The sequence below is a fragment of the Hylobates moloch genome, unplaced genomic scaffold, assembly GCF_009828535.3.
Source record: "Hylobates moloch isolate HMO894 unplaced genomic scaffold, HMol_V3 SCAFFOLD_17, whole genome shotgun sequence".
NCBI lineage: Eukaryota > Metazoa > Chordata > Mammalia > Primates > Hylobatidae > Hylobates > Hylobates moloch.
The window spans coordinates 76298314-76317505 of record NW_026652292.1 but is presented as its reverse complement, the minus strand read 5'-3'; the positions used below and the strand labels follow the sequence as shown (position 1 = coordinate 76317505).

The 19192-nt window shown below is 44.5% G+C and overlaps 1 long non-coding RNA gene across 2 annotated transcripts in view; it reads right to left on the bottom strand.

Annotated features, from left to right (window-relative positions):
* Positions 1-12146: 12146 nt before the first annotated feature.
* Positions 12147-19192, bottom strand: part of LOC116457021 (uncharacterized) — a 55561-nt gene continuing 48515 nt past the window's right edge. For both annotated transcript variants that reach the window (XR_004244882.2, XR_009210659.1), the window contains 2 exons: positions 17979-18077; positions 12147-16002 (listed from right to left, as the gene is read on the bottom strand). This is a non-coding gene — a long non-coding RNA (uncharacterized LOC116457021). The remainder of the gene's footprint in view (positions 16003-17978; positions 18078-19192) is intronic.

Below are 19192 nucleotides of genomic sequence, written 5' to 3'. Positions count from 1 at the left end.
TGCTGTCCTCTCCCTTTTTTTCCTCTTTTAATCACCCTCCAAACACTGGGAAGATGAAATTCTAAATCATGTTTGAACAGGGGACTCTGTATTTTCATTTTGCCCAGGGCCCTGCCAATTATGGAATCTGTCCTGGCTCCAGGAGGGGAGAGAAATGACAGTGGCGTAGGGGGATTGGGAGGCCTGGAAGAAGAGTGGGGGTGGCCTGCAGTGGGAAGAGATGGTCCAGAGGGCCTGCTTCAGGAGGCAGTGGGGAGCTGTGCTCGGTTCCCGGGGCTGCTGCATCACAGGGCCACACTGGACACCTTCAGACATCACAGACTCTTCCTCCCCATTCTGGAGGCCGGGTGGCAGCAGAGCGGATTCCTTCTGCAGACTGCAGGGGAATCTGCTCCAGGCTCTCCCTCAGTTCTGGCGATTGCTGTCAATCTCAGCCTCCTCCTTCCCATGGTGTGTCTCTGTGTCCCTGAGTCTCCACACAGCCTTCTTATAAGGACACCACCCGATATGGTTTGATGTGTCTCCCCTCCAAGTCTTATGCTGAAATGTGATCCCCAGTGTTGGAGGTGGGGCCTGGTGGGAGGTGACTGGCTCATGGGGATGGATCCCTCACCAATGGCTCAGTGCCATTCCCTCAGTGGTGAGTGAATTTGCGTTCTATTCGCTCATGCGAAAGCTGGTTATTTAAAGGAACCCAGCATCTCTCTCCCGCCCTGTCTCTTGCTATGTGGCACGCCCACTCCCACTTCACGTTCTGCCAAGACTGGATGCTTCCTGAGGTCCTCACCAGAAGCAAGTGCCAATGCCATCCTTCTCGTAGGGTCTGCAGATTCCTCAGCCAAACAAACCTCTTAATAAATTACTCAGCCTCAGGTATTCCTTTGTGCCAACGCAACATGGACTAAGACACCACCCTACTCCAGTATGACCTCCTCTTAACTTGGTTATGTCTGCAAAGACCCTATTTCCAGATGAGGTTGCATTCATAGACACCAGGGATTAGGATGTCAATGTATCATTTGCGAAGGGACACAGTGCAGCCCCCATCAGGAGGTGAGCCCCATGGCTATCATGGAAGGTGCTCTCAGCAGAGGGAACCCGCAGCACAGAGGCCCTGCGTGTACAGCCACAAGTGAGCATGCTTGCAGAAGTGCAGAGTCCACAGCAGAGCGAGCGAGGGGAGGGCACAAGTGGGGCAAGCCAGAGCCAGGCGTTTTCTGCATAATCCCACTGCAAAGCAACTGTTATTATTCCTATTTATTGATTAGGAAACTGGGGTTCAAACCAGTCAATTAAGTAACAGATACACTCTGTGGTGCACCCTCAGGGACCTGTGGGGGAGAGAGAGAGACCCTCTGGTCTGTTTATTCATTCACAAATGGGGCACTAAGACCCAGGGAGGAGAAGGGACTCGCCCCAGATTGGAACCTCCACCCAGGCTCTTGCCTCTTGTCCTCATGGACCTGTGAGCGGCCTTCAGACCTGCTGGACTTCTAGGCATTTCAGAAGGAGACAAGACCACACCATACTCCACTCTGCTGAGGAGTACATGATGGGAGAGAAAAAAGCCCCATCTTTTAAGATGTGCAAAAGCAATCAAGGGGCAGCCTGTGGATGGGAGGGCCTGTGTGCAGGGGCCAGAGAGTCCTGTTTCCCTCCAGCTTACACTCATCGAGAGACACCCATTCACTGACACAGACCAGTTCAGGAGGGTGGCTTGGTTGAGTTCCCCTGGAAGCAGGTAGTGAGATAGGACCAGCAGATGCTGTGTTTGAGAGGTGGTCCAGGGAAGCTGGCTGAGGGAGGAGAGCATGAGATAGAGAAGGAGAAGCCCAACAGAGGGTACGCTAGTGCTGGGCCACCACTGTGGCACCTGGGCTCAGTCCTGCTGGGGACCCGCCAAGGAATAGAGAGGAACCCACCTAGAGCTGTTCCAACAAGCCATGAGGAAGTTGGGGTATTCATCCACCAGCTCCTGTCTTTCACTGGGGGATGTTAAATCCCTGGACCTCCCAGCTGTCCTGCAAATAAACAGGCTAGGTCTCAGGGTACCCCAAAAGGCCCCAGGCAGAGAGGTGGACTCTTCTGGAATTGTCCACCATGGCCACAGGAGAGTTCAGAGGAGCCCAGTGATTACCTGCCTTGGGTTTGTGGAACATGGGCTGAGTGAGGACAAAAGGAGAGCCATCCGTTGAGTTATCCTTCACGTGTGAGCCATCCCTGCCTGGTACACAGCTGGGGTGGAGGAGATGCCGGGGCACGGAGGAAGAACTGTGCAGTCAGCACATTCTGTCAGCTAGACCTGCTGCATTCCGGTGACTGTGCACACACTGGGAACCCATTCCACAGTGCCAAAAGATTAATTAGTCATTTGATTCAACCAATTGATACTTCCTGAATGCCTTATCTGTGGCAGGCCTGGTTCTGAACAGAGAAACATAAACAGGTTCTTTCTTCCAGGTGAGACAGATAAATTAAGACATAATGCTGTGAGCGAAACGTTATGGCAGAGAAGAGCCCGGACACCAGCAGAACGGAGGAGAAGTCCCTGCCACTAATGTTGCATGGGGACATGGGGACGTGCGGACAGGGGAGAAGAGTTAGGGAAGATTTCCAAAAAGAAAGAAGTCCAGCTGGATCCTGAAGGAGGAATGGAAGTTCACCAAGAGGAGAAGCTGGAGAAAGGATGCATCTGCTGTTGCCTGTGGAGAGGGAGCTGGTGGAGACCAGGGGCCACAGTGGTGACCCAGCATTAGCGTACCCCCTGTTGGCTTCTCCTTCCCTATCTCATCTTCTCCTCCCTCAGCTGTTTTCTGTGGAGGAAACAACTGGAGCAAAGGTGTGCAGACCCAAAAGTCAAATGATCTGGCCACACTCTGTATGCTGTGCTGCATGAGTTATACATGTTAATATGTGTTTCTGTTTCCTAGTCAGGAGTTCCATGTGGCAAGAGTGCACAGCTGTGTCCTAGCACTGAATCCGAGGCCAGGTACACAGTAAAAACTCCTTTGTGCATGTTGGATTCTCCACTCTTGGATAGAATCCTGGAGATTTATCTAGAAGAGAAACGCAAGAGGCCAGTACCTTTTTCAGGGTGTGGACAGAGAATACTCATCAAATGCCTTAACGGTTCGTGCATGCAATCTGGCCTCAACTGTGGAGCAAATCCCACTGGCTGCCCACCAACCCCCCCGGGGTGGATGTATTATTCGGGGTCACTGTTCCTCATCTGAAATAGGGATGATGGAGAAGCCAACAGAGGGTGTGCTAATACAAGGTCACCACTGTGGCACCTGGGCTTAGTGCTGATAGAGACCCTCCAAGGAATAGAGTGGAACCTACTTAGAGTAGAACCTCGTAGCGGTGATGCAGGAATGACATGTGAGAAAATGCTTAGCACAGCTCTCACGAGGTTATGTTTACTGTGCAAACTGACAAGCAAAATAAGCCAGTCCAGAGAGAGAAAAGGAGAAATAGACTATGAATTCGACCTACCAAGTGGAGCCATGGACAGAGAGTATGACCCAGGGGTTCTTAATTTCCTGGATGTCATGAGTTCTTTAGCAGCCTGTGTAAGCCTAGGGATTCTTCTGGGGGGCCAGGGGGAAGGTAACATATAAAATAAAATGGGCTGGGCATGGTGGCTCACGCCTGTAACCCCAACACTTTGGGAGGCCAAGGAAGGCAGATCACCTGAGGTCAGGAGTTTGAGACTAGTCTGGCCAACATGGTGAAACCCTGTCTTTACTAAAAATAACAAAAAATTAGCCGGGCGTGGTAGCAGGCACCTGCAATCCCAGCTACTCGGGAGGCTGAGGTGGAAGAATGGCTTGAACCAGGGAGGTGGAGGTTGCAGTGAGCTGAGATTATGCCACTGCACTCCAGCCTGGGCGACAGAGTGAGATTCTGTCTCAAAAAAAATTAATTAATTAAAATAAAATAAAGAGGATTATCAAGGAAAGCAATTATACTAAGATACCATTATCAAAATATTTAAAAATACATTTGTGAAATAGTAACATATGTGCTGCTTTCTTCACCACACTAGAAGACACCATCCGGCATCAGAGCTAAGGTGCTCATTTTGAGGCAGTGATGGGCACAAATGGTCATAACCATGTGATGTGAAATATCTGTGATTTCTATTTGTAACAAATTCACAGGTATTGCTAATATTGCTCTGGTTTGTTGTCTATATTCATAAGTGGAGGAAATGCTAAATTTCAATTCAAGATTAATAAAACTAAAGATGCAATGCTTTTCATTCAAGTGTAAGAGCTCCCCAGAATTCCAGATACAACCCTTGAACATCTGTAGCTCCTAGGCTGAAAACCCTTGCTCATCCTATTCTGAGAGCAGGTGCTTCTGCCTGTTGTTTGCATGAGATATCGTTCCCTTCGCCATCATCCCAATAAATCCCCCTTTGATGCTTGAGGGAGCCTGCGGATCTCTGTTACTTGCAATCAGAAGAAACTGGTTTAAATCTCTGTCTATATTGCTACCCTTGCAGGGGCATTGGCAGTTGTCAAACATCAGCTTGCATCCTCCTTCCAGCTTGTGAGCATCAGGATGGTTTCTTTCTGTTGGTCCGTGAGTGCCTAAGAAGCCAGGGGAAGAGCCTAGCATGAGCGAAGTCCTCCTGTGGCCAGGCATTAGGCCGGAGGACTTATAGCCCTGCCAGGCAAGTGGCCTATTTTGCAGATGAGAAAACTTAAGACTCAGAAATGCCAGGAGACTTGCCTAAGGACACACAAGTGAAAGGAGTGAAGCCAGGGCTCAGTTTCAGGTCTGACTCAAAGTCCATACAGTCTCACCCCTTATATCATTAGAACGAAAGGACTTGACATTGTGTATGTTTTTTATATTAAAGTATGTGAAAAAAGTATGTGACTCCATTTAGAAAATTGGAACTGCCCATCATTTTGTAATCATTGTATTGTATTGGGGGAAAATGATACATACTCAACCATCTCTGAATTTGAACACTTCGGCAGGTTGCTATAGATAAAATTCACACACAACACATGCACACACAATGCACACACAACACACACACAAACAATGGAGAAGGACTTGTGAAGATGAAGGGAGAGATTAGAGTGATTGGGCTACAAAACAAGGGACCCCAGGACTGCCAGCCGCCATCAGAAACTGGGAGAGACAAGGAACCAGGTCTCCCTGTAGCCTTCATGAGAGTGCAGCCCTGCCAACCCCTTGATTTGAACTTCTAGACTCCAGAACCAAGAGAACAAATTTCCGCTGTTTTCAAACTACCAGTTTGTGATAATTTGTTAAGGCAGCCACGGCCAGGCGCGGTGGCTCACGCCTGTAATCCCAGCACTTTGGGAGGCTAAGGCGGGCAGATCACGAGGTCAGGAGATCGAGACCATCCTGGCTAACATGGTGAAACCCCGTCTCTACTAAAAATACAAAAAATCAGCCGGGCGTGGTGGTGGGCGCCTGTAGTCCCAGCTACTCGGGAGGCTGAGGCAGGAGAATGGCGTGAACCCGGCAGGCGGAGCTTGCAGTGAGCCGAGATCGCGCCACTGCACTCCAGCCTGGGCGACAGAGCGAGACTCCGTCTCAAAAAAAAAAAAAAAAAAAGGCAGCCACAAAAATTGATACTGACCCCAACAAATGAAAATTTGAACCCACTTTATCCCCACTAAACAGAACAGAGGATTCTGCTCTTCTCACATTTGAGGATTCAGCACGCTTCCCCCATCGGAACCACTTAATTGTCTGTCCATGGCACAAGGACTACATCAGCCTTGTGCATCCCATATCCCCAGGGTGTGGTGAGTACTTACTGAATTGCATTATACACCTTTATCACTAATCATTTGGCATTCAGGTGTCAAATTCATGGATTCAGATCTCAGCTCCTACACTCACTATAGCTTGGTAACCACGGCCCACTAGTCTCTGACTAGTCTCCACTGACTCCTCTGTTTCCATGGGGATAGTTATGACCTCATAGCGTTGTCACGAGGCTTCAGTGAAGTTCAGGGAAAGTTCCTAAAGAAGTGGCCCACTGCTTAATAGAAGCTCAAAATCTCTTTGCTCCAGCCAGGCGTTGTGACTTATACCTATAAATTTTGGGAGGCCGAGGTGGGCAGATTACTGGAGGCCAGGAGTTCAAGACCAGCCTGGCCAACATGGCGAAACTCCATCTTTATGAAAATACAAAAATTAGCTGGGTGCTTTGGCACATGCTTGTAATTCCAGCTACTCGGGAGGCTGAGGCACGAGAGTCACTTGAACCTGGGAGGCGGAGGTTACAGTAAGCCGAGATCACGCCACTGCACTGCAGCCTGGATGACAAAAATAGACTCCATCTCAAAAAAAAAAAAAAAAAAACTTTGCTCTTTTCATCAATAATTATAATATAATTATAAAAAGAAGAAAATGGCTTTGTTATTAGTAGTAGAAGAAAATACTTCTAATAGAATTAGAATAGAATTATTCATCTATAATAATTATAAAAAGAAGGAAAATGATTGTATTATTAATAGTAGAAGAAAATCTGGGTGAGTACTGGAAAACTGAATTTGTTTTTCTTAAAAAAAGTGTTTATTTACTTTATAACACTAGACTCTTCAAATATATACTCAGATATACAGGTTAATGTAATAACCACCTATGTTCGCACTACCTAAATTTAACAAATATTAATACTCTGGTATGTTTGCTGCTGATTTTTCATAATGTTCCTGTGTTGTGTTTTTCTTGTTTATAGGATTTCTAGATATTTCCGAGTGATAATTTGTGCCTTGTCTTTCTCTCTCTCTCTCTCTCTCGTTTTTTTAGTGTTAGGGTCTGGCAACACTGCCCAGGCTGGTCTCAGAACTCCTGGCCTCAAGTGATCCTCCCACCTCAGACTTTCAAAGCGCTGGTATTACACAGTAATCCTCTTTTTCTTAATCTTATAAGAGCGTTATCAATTTTATCAGCCTATTCAAATCTCAAACCCTTGGCTTTATTGATTCTATTGCATGTTTCTTTTCTATTGTAGTAATTATGACTCCCACCTCTATTATTCCCTCCCTTTTGCATTATTTGTGTTTATTTTGTCTGTTGTGTAACTGCTGTGGTCTGATGTTTGTGTCCTCCCCAAAGCTCATGTGTTGAAATCCTAACTCCCAAGGCAATGGTATTTGGAGGTGGGGCCTTTGGAAGGTGATTAGGTCGTGAGAGTAGAGCCCTCATGAATGGGATTAGTGCCCTTATAAAAGAAGTCCCAAAGAGCTCATTGGTTGCTTCTGTCATACAAACACAACAAGAAGCATGTCTACAGACCAGGTAGCTGGCCTTCACCAGGCACTGAATCTGCCAACACCTTGACCTTTGACTTCCAGCCTCCAGAACTATGAGAAATAAGTTCCTGTTGTTTATAAGCCATCCAACCTATGGTATATTGTGATAGCAGCCCAAATGGACGAAGGCACTAACTTACTTAGGCAAATACTATTGCACAATAGACTCCCTCTAAGATCTGGGTACAGGACGTGCCTGTAGATCAGTCCCTGTAAGGGAGGGAAACCAGGATGGGGCAGAGGGAGAAGTTGAACTGCAATGCAGACCCAGCAAGGGCCTCTGCCAAGCCCAAAGGGTCAAGCACTAGTACTGGGATAAGCCATCTGGTTCAAGGGGTGTTCTGTGCCTTCTGACATTCTTTATTTGTGCATGTGGCATCCGTTAGTCACAGACCAAACTTGTGGTCAAGTTGTTTCCTGCTGCCCTGAGATTCAGAGCTCATTCTGAACCACTTCCCTGTCTAACTCACACACCAGTCAATATTTCCCTGCCCTAAATCAACCCAGGGCCAGGTACCAGATAACTAGGACAGCCCATGTGGCCCAAGGACTACCAGAATTATTCAAGCTAGACAATCCTAAGCCATTGCCTCTGCCTTCCCTTTCCTGCAGAAATTCTAATACAATCTCTTGCCTAGACTTGGTCCTCACTCTTGCTGTATGTCCTGACCAATCCAGGTGCTTCCCCACACGGCCCTGTGTGACATGGAGTGCCCCCTCCTCTTGGGAAACATAAGCAATGAAAATCTGTCAAGGGGACCATATGCCAAACTGTTAATAGCCATTTCCTCTGGGAAATGATATGAAGGGGCGATATTCAAAATTTTTAAATTTTCTTTTGCAGTACTTGATTTTTAACAGTAATTATGTATTGCATTTGAATTGAAAACAAAACTTAAAAATCTTAAAAATATAACAACACGTTCTTCTGCTGCTAATGAAACGATAAAGAAATACAGAGAAAACAAAAATCTTTCAGGGCATTGGCCTCTCTGTGCCAGCCCCCAGTCACCTCTGTAAATTAAAATTCCACAGGTATGACCAACGCATGCAGCCAGACCTTTATTCTTCATCAACTAGCTATTGGATGTAGACCATCCCTGAGTAGAGAATGTGGCCTGGACAAGGTGGCTTTCATTAGTCAAGGGCAGTTTCCCAAAGAAGACTCAACTGAAAGCTATTAGCTGCAGGCATTCCCAACAACTGAGGCAATGAGAGCTTCAGTCCTAAATGGGAGAACCTGGGCAATACAGTGTCTGTTACAGATGTTTCAATTTCCAACCTTTCTTTCTTTCTAATATTTAAGGCTAAGAATCTCCCTCGAAGTATACCCTTAGCTGCATCCCACAGTTTTTTATATTCATTGGCATTTTTATTTGGATTTTCTAAATTTTATTAATTTGACATTCTAAAGTATAATTGCTGAACTTCCTAAAATTTGTGAACTTCCTAGTTATCTTGTTTTCAGAGGTTTTTGCAGTCATTATTGTAATTTACTCACCCAGATATGCTAGAAAAATTTCACTGGCTAGCCAGAAGATTAAATTAACCAGAATGTTTTTTCCTAAGCATTCTGGGTAATTGTCAATTTGTTGCTCCACAAAGGAGCGCTAATTATGGTATCTGTAGGTCATTCAGGCTAAATGCTAATATTTCTTTCTTCCCACTGCAGATCAGCCATGTGGCCTTGGGAAAATCTTTCAATAGGTTAAGGTCCCAGATGCCCTCTTGGTAAAATATGAAAGCAAACCTTATGCCCTAGAGAAGAAATATGAATACATATGAATTCATGAATATACATACATATTCATATTCACACTCGAGAACCATTTTCATTTCAAGTTTGTGACTTTCTAATAATAATCACTAATGCAAACTGAACACTTCCTATGTGCCAGGCATTACCAACTGCCTTATATGTATAAACGCAATCCTCACAACACCACTTTGGAGAAAATACTGTTATTAGCCCCAATTTACAGAGTGCAATCTGAAGCACAAACAGGTTAAGTAACTTGCCCAGGGCTAGCAGATAAGAACTAGCAATGCTGGGATTTGAACCTAAGAAATCTGCCCTTACAATCTACATCTTTGGCCACTATGTTTTATTCCCTCTGAGCAAGCCAAAGATTAGCAACTTATTATAAACAATATTTTTATTTCTGGGGAAATTCATATAGTAGCTCAAAGATATTATTTTCTTTTTTATCCTGTTTCCCATGAGGTTTGCTCCAAAGCAGAATTCCCTTTTGGTCTATTTAATTTGGCATCAAGTATTTTATTGGTCACACATCCATTTTATTAACATTTCATATGAAATTTCAGTATAATTGCACTGGTTACATTTTCTGACAAAATTATTTTCACAGCAAAAAGAACAAAAAAGATGCATCTTAGCAGAACCACTGTGTTTGAAATAAGGAGATAAAAGTCAAATAGACAATCTCGCTTACAAAGCATACTTCACCCTTCCTCCCTAGATAAGGGGGTCACTGAAAGATTCCCAAAAGGGTCCTCATCACAGTTCAATTTAGTCTTAGGGGGACATCAAGGGCGGTTCCTTGACATTTCAATCCTCTGATCCCATGGAAACTGTGAAATCAGAAGCAAGTATGCTTAATTTACAGAATGTCAGAGCCAGTTAAGAATCATCAGTTTAACCCTCATCAGGAAATTGAGGCTCAGTGGAGCCGTGTCCTGTTGAACATCATCCAGCCAATTAGCATCAGGTCTCAAGTGGGTTTTCTGGGGGTTGCACACACAGTTTCCTCACTAGTTCAGTCAAAAAACAAAATCGAAAAATAAAATAAAGCAGGGTTTGAACTTGATTTTATCTTCAACAAAGTGGCGGAATTGAGTCTTAAAATGTTTCAGTTACCAAAAACCCATAAAATAAAAGAGTAAGACATCAGGGGAGCATATGTGGGAGAGAGGACTATGAACAAAGCAGTCCAGAGGTCTCACCAAAGAAATGGCAGAGCGTTAGGCCTCCGTTGCCCGTCAGCTTCTAGAAGACCCTAACGTCCAGAAAAGACAACTCCCAGTATCTAATGTAACCTTCAAGTCTGTGTTGGCAAATACACAAATGCTTCAAAAAGGCAGTGTGGCCATTCATTAAGAAGTTTTAGATGGCCTGTAATCCTAGCTCAAAGGAAATTAATGTTCTCTTAAACAGTTCCAGGTTTCTTGGTCCAAGCCAGAGGTCTGTAGTGCTTGGAGAGATATTACTGGCTTATTAAAAATTATATGGAAAGAAGGCAGGAGGCCAAGTCTGATTGTCCTCATAGACTGTAAGCAGCTCCCATTACTCCTGGCACCAGAACAGCTAAGGCTTTTCACATGCTTGTGGGTGAGGTACAAAGTGTATACAACAGATTACTGTATGTGTAGAGAGGAGCGGGGTCTTGGTAGAAACACATGGAGGCTCCCGATCAATGAACTGGCAATGACATTTACCAGCAGGTGGCCTTCAGGAAGCCTTGTTACCCAGGTCAATCACCTGAGTCAACCAGTGGACACCGTGGTGGACAAAGGACCCAGACCCAGATCAAAGTCCCTGCTTTGCTACATATAAGCTATGTTATCTTTGGCCACTTACCTTGTTTGAGCCACTATTTCTTTACCTGAAAAATGGGCATCATGATGTAAGCATGACAGAGCTAATAGGAGAAGTCAATAATGTCTGTGAATAAAGCATATGAAGGCTTTATCATCATTGATTATTATTACTTTTAATAGTATTATTTCCTAATCTCCAACTTTGAACACACAAGAGTATCCACATTCTGCGGCAAGAGGTGTGGTGCCTAGCCTGAGTGGGGTCAGAGATTGAAAATGTCAAAAATGGCAAAGTTAAGTTCTGATGAAGTGGGAAATATGGAGCCACTAAAGGCTTTTCACCAACAGAATCACATGTTGAATTGGGGACTTAAAAAAGATGGGTTTCACAGGATTATGCCAAGTTCACTAGAAAATGAGAAAGACCTAAGTTGGGAGGTCAGCTCAGAGATAATTATAACAATGCAGGGAGAAGAGAGAGGGAGAAGGAGGAAATCACCAAACACCTAAGGAATGCTCCGAGATGAAATACAGAGACACAAATAAACAAACAAGGGAAAAAAGTAACTTGGGGAAAACAGACTATAAAAGAAAGAGGAAAGATACTACATCCATGAAATAAGAACAGGCTACTATATAAAAGGAACAGTCAGAGAACACTTCCCTCCACTCCCCCCTCCAAAAAAAGGTATTTTGGAATTTAAAATTATAATCACAGAAAAGATAAAAGTTTAGAAGAAAAATTTTGAGAAAATATCCCAGAAGGTGGAGAAAAGTGGCAAAGAAAAAAATGGAAAAAAGGAGAAAAGATAAGAAAATTAAAGCTCTGTTCAAGAAATTCAACATATGAATAATAAAAATTATCAAAGAGGAAACAAACCAAATAAGAGAGAAAATCTTCAGCCGGGCGCAGTGGCTCACGCTTGTAATCCCAGCACTTTGGGAGGCCGAGGCGGGCGGATCACGAGGTCAGGAGATCGAGACCATGGTGAAACCCCGTCTCTACTAAAAATACAAAAAATTAGCCGGGCGTGGTGGCGGGCGCCTGTAGTCCCAGCTACTCGGAGAGGCTGAGGCAGGAGAATGGCGTGAACCCGGGAGGCAGAGGTTGCAGTGAGCCGAGATCGTGCCACTGCACTCCAGCCTAGGGGACAGAGCGAGACTCCGTCTCAAAAAAAAAAAAAAAAAAAAAAAGAGAGAGAAAATCTTCAAAGAAATAATCTTCAAAAATACTCTCCAGACCTGGAAAATTGCTGCAGTTGGCTCAGAAAACTGCGATGCTCTCACTTTGAGATAGTAAATACAGTTTGGAAAACTCACTGAGACAAAGCAAAACAAAACACCATGCTTTGGCTCTGGATTATTTATTGAGAATCACAAAATGTTAAGAGCAGCAGAGAACATAATAATTGCTCGTGATCCCTGGTCGGCCCACTAAGAATTCATATTCCAGGTAATCACACTGCCCCTGCGGGAAGGAAGCTATTGTGTGAGAACTATGCAGTCAGGAATCAATTTTTAAATCAGAAAGCAGAAAAAGCTCCTGCCTTGTTATAAAGTATGAATACTGATATTCTCTGGAAGAAAAAAACTTTCATTCAGTGAAGGATTCCTTGTGTCTCCTTCTGGAAGCAGTATTGGCCTTCTGCATGTAGTGAGAATGGTTACTATCCCAGAATCCTTCCCCCACATCCCTTGCCTTCCTCTTTTAAAACATCTCCATGCTATGCAATAAAATAAATGAAAACTAAAGAAGGCTGAGTTTAATAATCAGGGGATATAATTCAAGTGTAGCCAGTTGGACAACTTTCCTGTTAATCAGAAGAATAACAGTTTCTCTCCTAGTTTTCTTTGTAAAACATAAAACTCAGACTCTGCACAGAGGCCACATAGATGTGTGGAAAGAGCATAGATTCAGAATTGAAGCCTGGCTTGCCTTGGACTCACCACATCTCCCAAGAAAAAGCTCAAGACCAGATTTCCCCTAACCCGACTATATTAGAATCATTTTCAAGTCTTCTTAAGAATTCAATTCCCTTTGGTTTCTAAGATTCATCTAAGGAAAAGAAAAAAAATTTTTTTAAGAATCTATATTCCCAAGCCCCACCCCAGGCCTTCTGAATCTCAGCCTCCAAATATAAGAGTTCCAAAGCTAGGCTTTTATAGACTCTCCAGGAAGCTCTCAGAAGAGACCAGCTCTGCTCCTGTAGACACCCAACACTGGAGAATGCTGTGCTCGGAGTTCTTTCCAGCCCTGAGATTCTAGGATAAGGCTGCCAATATGGTGATCCATGGGCTCAGTCTTGGGCTGGTGTTTGATTTAACAAAGCAGAGTTCAAGCAAGAAAATAAAAATGAAAAAGAGGATCAGAATTCATTCAGCTAGCAAGAGGAGCACCAGCTTTCTCTTTAGCTGACGTCTCTCTGACTGCAGGAGATTGTATAATTCTTTAATTCAGATTGGGGCGGAAATAGCTTTCTCTAATGGTGTGGGTGCTTTGAAGAGCAATTAAGAGCTATGGTACATCTTTTTTTATTATTATTTTAGATTTAGGGGATACAGGTTTGTCATATGGGTATATTGCATGATGCTGAGGTTTGGGTTTCTATTGATCCTGTCACCCAAATAATGAACATAGTACCCAATAGGAAGTGAGCCATCGTTCATCTTTAACTGGTAGAATAAGACAGAGGGTTTATATTCAGGAGGGGTTTCTGCCTGGTACCCCTCGCCTAATTGAAATGCATCCAGAAAAAAAAAAAAGAAAAGAAAAAAACAGAAGCAAGCAGCTTAGATGATCTCCTTTTTGTTCAAGAGCTCCAACACAGTGGATATCTCATCACAACCCACAGCAAAGCCACTCCAGACCACCTGCAGGTCCCTATATGTACCTGTGCTGTCTCACATCTCTGGCTTTTGCATGGACTTCTGCTCTGCTTACAGTGTTCTCATGCTCTCTCTGTCCTTTCATTCCCTCCACCTGTTACACCAGCATTCATCCACCCACGTGTACCTAGTGATTACAGGCTCATCCTTCAAGGTCACCATTTCCACAAGGAGCTAATGACTCCTCATCATTTTTCCCACTGTCCCTCAAGCCTTCTCATTGATAAATCAAAGCCCAAATGTGTGGCAGGTGTCTTTGGGGATATGTGATTACTTTCTCCTCTGGACTCAGTCCTCTGAATGCTCCATGGGCTTCCTTTGTGGCTCTAGACAGACTCCTTACCTCTGCCATGCTGCCCTGTGCCCAGGGGATTACCTCCATCATCTGTGTCAATTGATTTCCCTTGCCCTCTGGCTTCCAGCTGGGTTCAGGCAACAGGAAGCATTAGCAAGATCTGCAAGGGAAGGATGAGGAAGGCCCCATCCTGCTGGGCCTCAGATGTACAAGGTCTGTGCTGCTCTAGAGAAGGGTGCAGCTCATGTTAGGTGGCCCTGCCCAGAGCTTTGGCTACAGCTAATACTGGGTCCCGTAACTCTCTTGCCCCAGCCCTTTAAGTCAAGTGAGAAGGTCTCCCAGTGTCGCTAGTCTCCGGGTGCTTTGTCACATCTTGCTGCTTTCCTTTGAAACAGTCCCTTGGGCTGCCCTGTGTAAATGTGCCTTCCATTTCCTGGTAAGATCCTGATACAAGAATATGTCGCTTTGAGGAAGGAGGGCACCTTGATACTTCTCAGCTGGGGTTTCAATTCTACCTCTAGTCTGAGAATTTTTAACTCTGTTTCTGACCCTCTACTAGTAGAATATTGGGAAATAATCTTCTTGATTGTCTTGGAAGTGAGTCACTGAGGTTCCTGTTTAAGACTAGCTTGTTGATGTGGGTAAAGAAACAGCCTGAGACTATAGAGTGTCTTCTTCCAGAACAAAGGGTGGATTTGCTCACAGTCTTGGAAGATAAAGATAGTGTTGCTTTCCAAAACAAAGAGGATGAAAGTTTACTGCAGATTATTAAAGATTTCCTAAGCTCAAGGCTCCTCACCTAAAATGCAACCTGTGTAGGCATCACCTGCCCCTCCTCATGTCACCTTATGGAAATCAGGGCTTGGGGAATTGCACAAGAAAATGAGGATATTCGGCCTGCTTCTATCTCATCAGTAGTATACTGTCCTTTGTCTCTGATCCAAGAGTCTCATGTCTTCTGCAAGCATCCAGGAAACTGTGATGGGCTCACTTGTTAGCTTGCAAGTAGGGAGAAATCCCAGACCCTATATAGTTCTTTACACAGGTGAACTCATAATGCTGGTAAAAGGCTAAAAGGCATAAACTGTAATCTCTCCACCCCTTCCTTTAATCAAGGCCTAAGAATAGAGAGATACCTGTCTCTCCAGTGCCCTCAGTGGACTAGGTATAATGAAAATCATACCCCTTCCAGCTTTTGCCTGTCCTCTAAGTTCAAGAGACACTATGAGGGAGACATGAGTTAATATACCTAGTGGATATAAATTATAGTCCACAAAAACATCACTCTCTTGGGTGTCATCAAGGAAGGAGGTATAGATTCCCAGTCTTTTATAATTCACTACCTCTGCCCCTTTCCCAGCTTCAAGGTCTCTCTCTTCCCTCCAAATGCTTCCAAAAGCACTTCTTTCTCTCACCTTCCTATCAGAGTTCAAGCTTCTGGAAAAAAAAAAAACAAAAAGCACTGAGTCAAAACTTTTCAAGGTGATGAATATGTTCATTATTTTGATTATGGTGATGATATCACAGGTATATACATATGTCAAAACTTATCAAATTGTACACTTTACCTATATGCAGTTCATTGTATGTCAATTATAGTTCAATAAACCTGTTGTAAAAGGCAGCAAATCCAGTAGTCTGGGGGACAACTTCTGCATTCAGGCTTATAACACAACCATCTACAAAAGCAACAAAGAGCAGACACATACACCTTGTTAGTGTATGAAGGCTAGGCTGCTCTAGTGCAAGCTTCCCAAAATACAGTGGTTCAAATAAGATAGAAGCTTTTTCTTCTGTCTCATGATAGTCCAGGGGAAATCAGGCAGCCCAGGGTGGGCAAAGGCCTCTGCTCCACAGGTCACTCAGGGCCCCAGCTTCCTTCCATTTTGTTCCATGCCCACATGAAGAAAGCTGATCATCCATGGCTATCCATGATTACATTCCAGGCTGCAACCAGGGGAAAGAGGGAGAATTTGGAAGGCAAACAATTTGCATTTAGGAAAATGTTGCTGAAATTGGCACACGACATTTCCACTCATATTCCACTGGTGAGAACATAGTCTCATGGCCGTATCTTACTGCAAGGCAAGCCAGGAAATGTAGTCTCTGGCTATTAAAATCAGGGAGGCTGTTTCTCTTAATAAAAGGAAGGAGAATGTGTACTGGAGAGCAGTTAGCCATCTCTGCTCTAGAATGTTTGGGACAGAGAGAGAACACAAGTCTCCATAAATTCTATTGCCACACACTCAATAAATTGTATTGTCTTAAGAACTACAATGTGTTTACCATGATGAGTGGTAGATTCATTTATTGGGCTGCTGTAACAAAGAACCATAGACCAGGTGGCTTAAACAGTGGCAATTTATTGTCTTATAGCTCTGGAGGCTAAGAGTTGGAAAGCAAGGTGTTGGGAGGGTTGGTTCTTTCTGGAGGCTCTGAGGGAGGATCCACTCCACATCTCTCTTCACCTCCTGGTAGCTGCAGGAGTTCCTTGGCTTGTAAATGACCATCCATCTTCTCCCTGTGTCTTTACGTTGTCTTCTTTCTGTATGTGTCTCTGTCTCTCCATGTGGCTTTTATTAGGTAGAGTCTTGCTGTGTTACCCAAGCTGATCTCAAACTCCTGGGTTTCAGTGATCCTCCCACCTCAGCTTCCTAAGTAGCTGAGACCACAGGTCCCCATCATTGTGCCCAGCTTGGCTTTTTGAAAAAATAAGGACACCAATCTCAGGAGGCTGAGGCAGGAGTATTGCTCTAGCCCAGAAGTTTGAGGCTGCAGTGAGCTGAAATTATGCCACTGCACTCCAGCCTGGGCAACAAAGCAAGACTCTATCTCTAAAAGAGTTCTAAGAAGAACACCAGTCATTAAATTTAGAGCCCACACTACTCTGGTATGACCTGATCTTAATTATTAATAATTACATCTGCTATGAACCTATTTCCAAATAAGGTCACATTCTGAGGTACTGGAGGTTAGGACTACAGCGTATAACTTTTTGAGAAACACACAAGTGGGAAAAGAACTGAATTTGAAGGCAAGAACCTCAACTTCCTGTCCAAGCCCTGCATGGCTGGCTGTGGAACCTTGGACAATCACATGAAGTCTGATCTCATTCGCCCCACTTGCTGATGATGAAATAACCACACGTTCTTCAAGGGCTGAGGTTAGAGACAGAGGAAATGATGTCTGCAACAGCAGAGAGCCAGCCGTAAAGGGCGTGTGGCTCTTGCTGGTCTGTCTTCCACCCTTCTCTCATTAAAAGGTCAACTCCAAAGGAAGACAGAGCTTCAGGCACTAGCCTGTCCTCTCTTCCTGGAGCACAGTCTTCTGAATTAAATCTGGAAGAAGATTCTCCACACTACTCAAGTGAGAAGGGGCCTCTTAAGAGAGAAACTACCACAGGGCAAAATACCTTCAATTCCCTTCAAGGGGAAAAAAAATCCCTTTTGGTCTGCAGATGGGTAATTGTATTCACTGTTTCCAAATGTCAGAATGCCAGCCTGGGCCAGCTTTCCACTAAGATCAAACATGCTCCTCAGGGCCTCCCCTCTACTGATGTGGATGCGCGTTTAGCCACGGTAGAAAAGGCTGATTGCTGAGTGGAGTGGCCTTGGTGGACTGCACTGCTCACACAGCAAAGGAGAGATTGGACGTCGACCTTCCTGCTAGGTCACACTCCAAGGAGTCATACCCAAACCCAGGAAAACCCTTCAAGCTACCAAAAATATATAGTCTTCATTGCCCAATATGAAGAAGTAAAAACTGGAATATCTCAGGGAAATAAGGCAAGCAAGGTTGTCCAGTCTACATTCTTAGTTTTGTGATTAAAGATCAGACTAATTGTATTAGTTGTTTTCACACTGATGATAAAGACATACCTAAGATTAGGCAATTTACAGAAAAAAGAGGTTTAATAAACTCACAGTTCCACATAGCTGGGAGGCCTCACAATCATGGCAGAAGGTGAAAGGCACGTCTCACATGGCAGCAGACAAGAGAAGAGAGCTTGTGCAGGGGAACTCCTGTTTATAAAACCATCAGATCTCATGAGACTTATTTACTATTATGAGAATAGCACGGGAAAGACCAGCCCCCATGATTCAATTGCCTCCCACCAGGTCTCTCCCACAGCATGTGGGAATTGTGGGAGTTACAATTCAAGATGAGATTTGGGTAGGGACATGGCCAAACCATATCACTGACTCTTTCCATGAATTGATATTTGTTATTAGTTTTAGAAATTAAATTAGTTAGTAGCCTAGTGTTGATGATGGTGGAGGGCCCCAGTGTATGCTCCTGGAGGGTGTGAAGGTGGTATGAACTTTCTAGAAGGCACCCTGCAAATGGGCTATCAAAGCCTTTTGTGCCTTCAGGCTAAGGGAAGAATCAGACCAGCCTACAAAGTGGAAGGTGGTTTGTTCTGACTGTTTATAACAGCAAGGAATGGAAACACCTAAACGTCCAGGGATGGATGGCCCTTCGGGGCTCATCTCCAGTGGGAGCTCACGTGGGAAGGCTTGCTGACAGCCCCAGCAGGTTCAGGCTCCTTCTTCTCTGGTTCCGAAATCTCTCGCACACCTCCGCCCTAGCAACTGCTTGCATTAGGATCCTTTCTCTGGCATGTTCTTTTAGCTTCACCAGGGTGGGCAAACCACAGGTGAGCCAGGCCATCACCTCTTTCTTTCTTTCTTTCTTTCTTTCTTTCTTTCTTTCTTTCTTTCTTTCTTTCTTTCTTTCTTTCTTTCGAGACAAGGTCTGGCTCTGTCGCCCAGGCTGGAGTGCAGTGGCACAATCTTGGCTCACTGCAACCTCTGCCTCCTGGGTTCAAGTGATTCTCCTGCCTCAGCCTCCTGAGTAGCTGGGACTACAGGCACTTGACACCAGACCTGGCTAATTTTTGTATTTTTAGTAGAGACAGGGTTTTGCCACATTGGCCAGCCTGATCTCAAACTCCTGACCTCAAGTGATCTGCCCACTTTGGCCCCCCAAAGTGCTGGGATTACAGGTATGAGCCACCATGCCTGGCCCACCACCTGTTTCTTAAATAAAATCTTGGGGACACAGCCACACCTATTTGTTTACATAGTGTCTGTGGCAGCTTTTGTGAAGGAAGCTACATGACCTGCAAAGCCTCCAA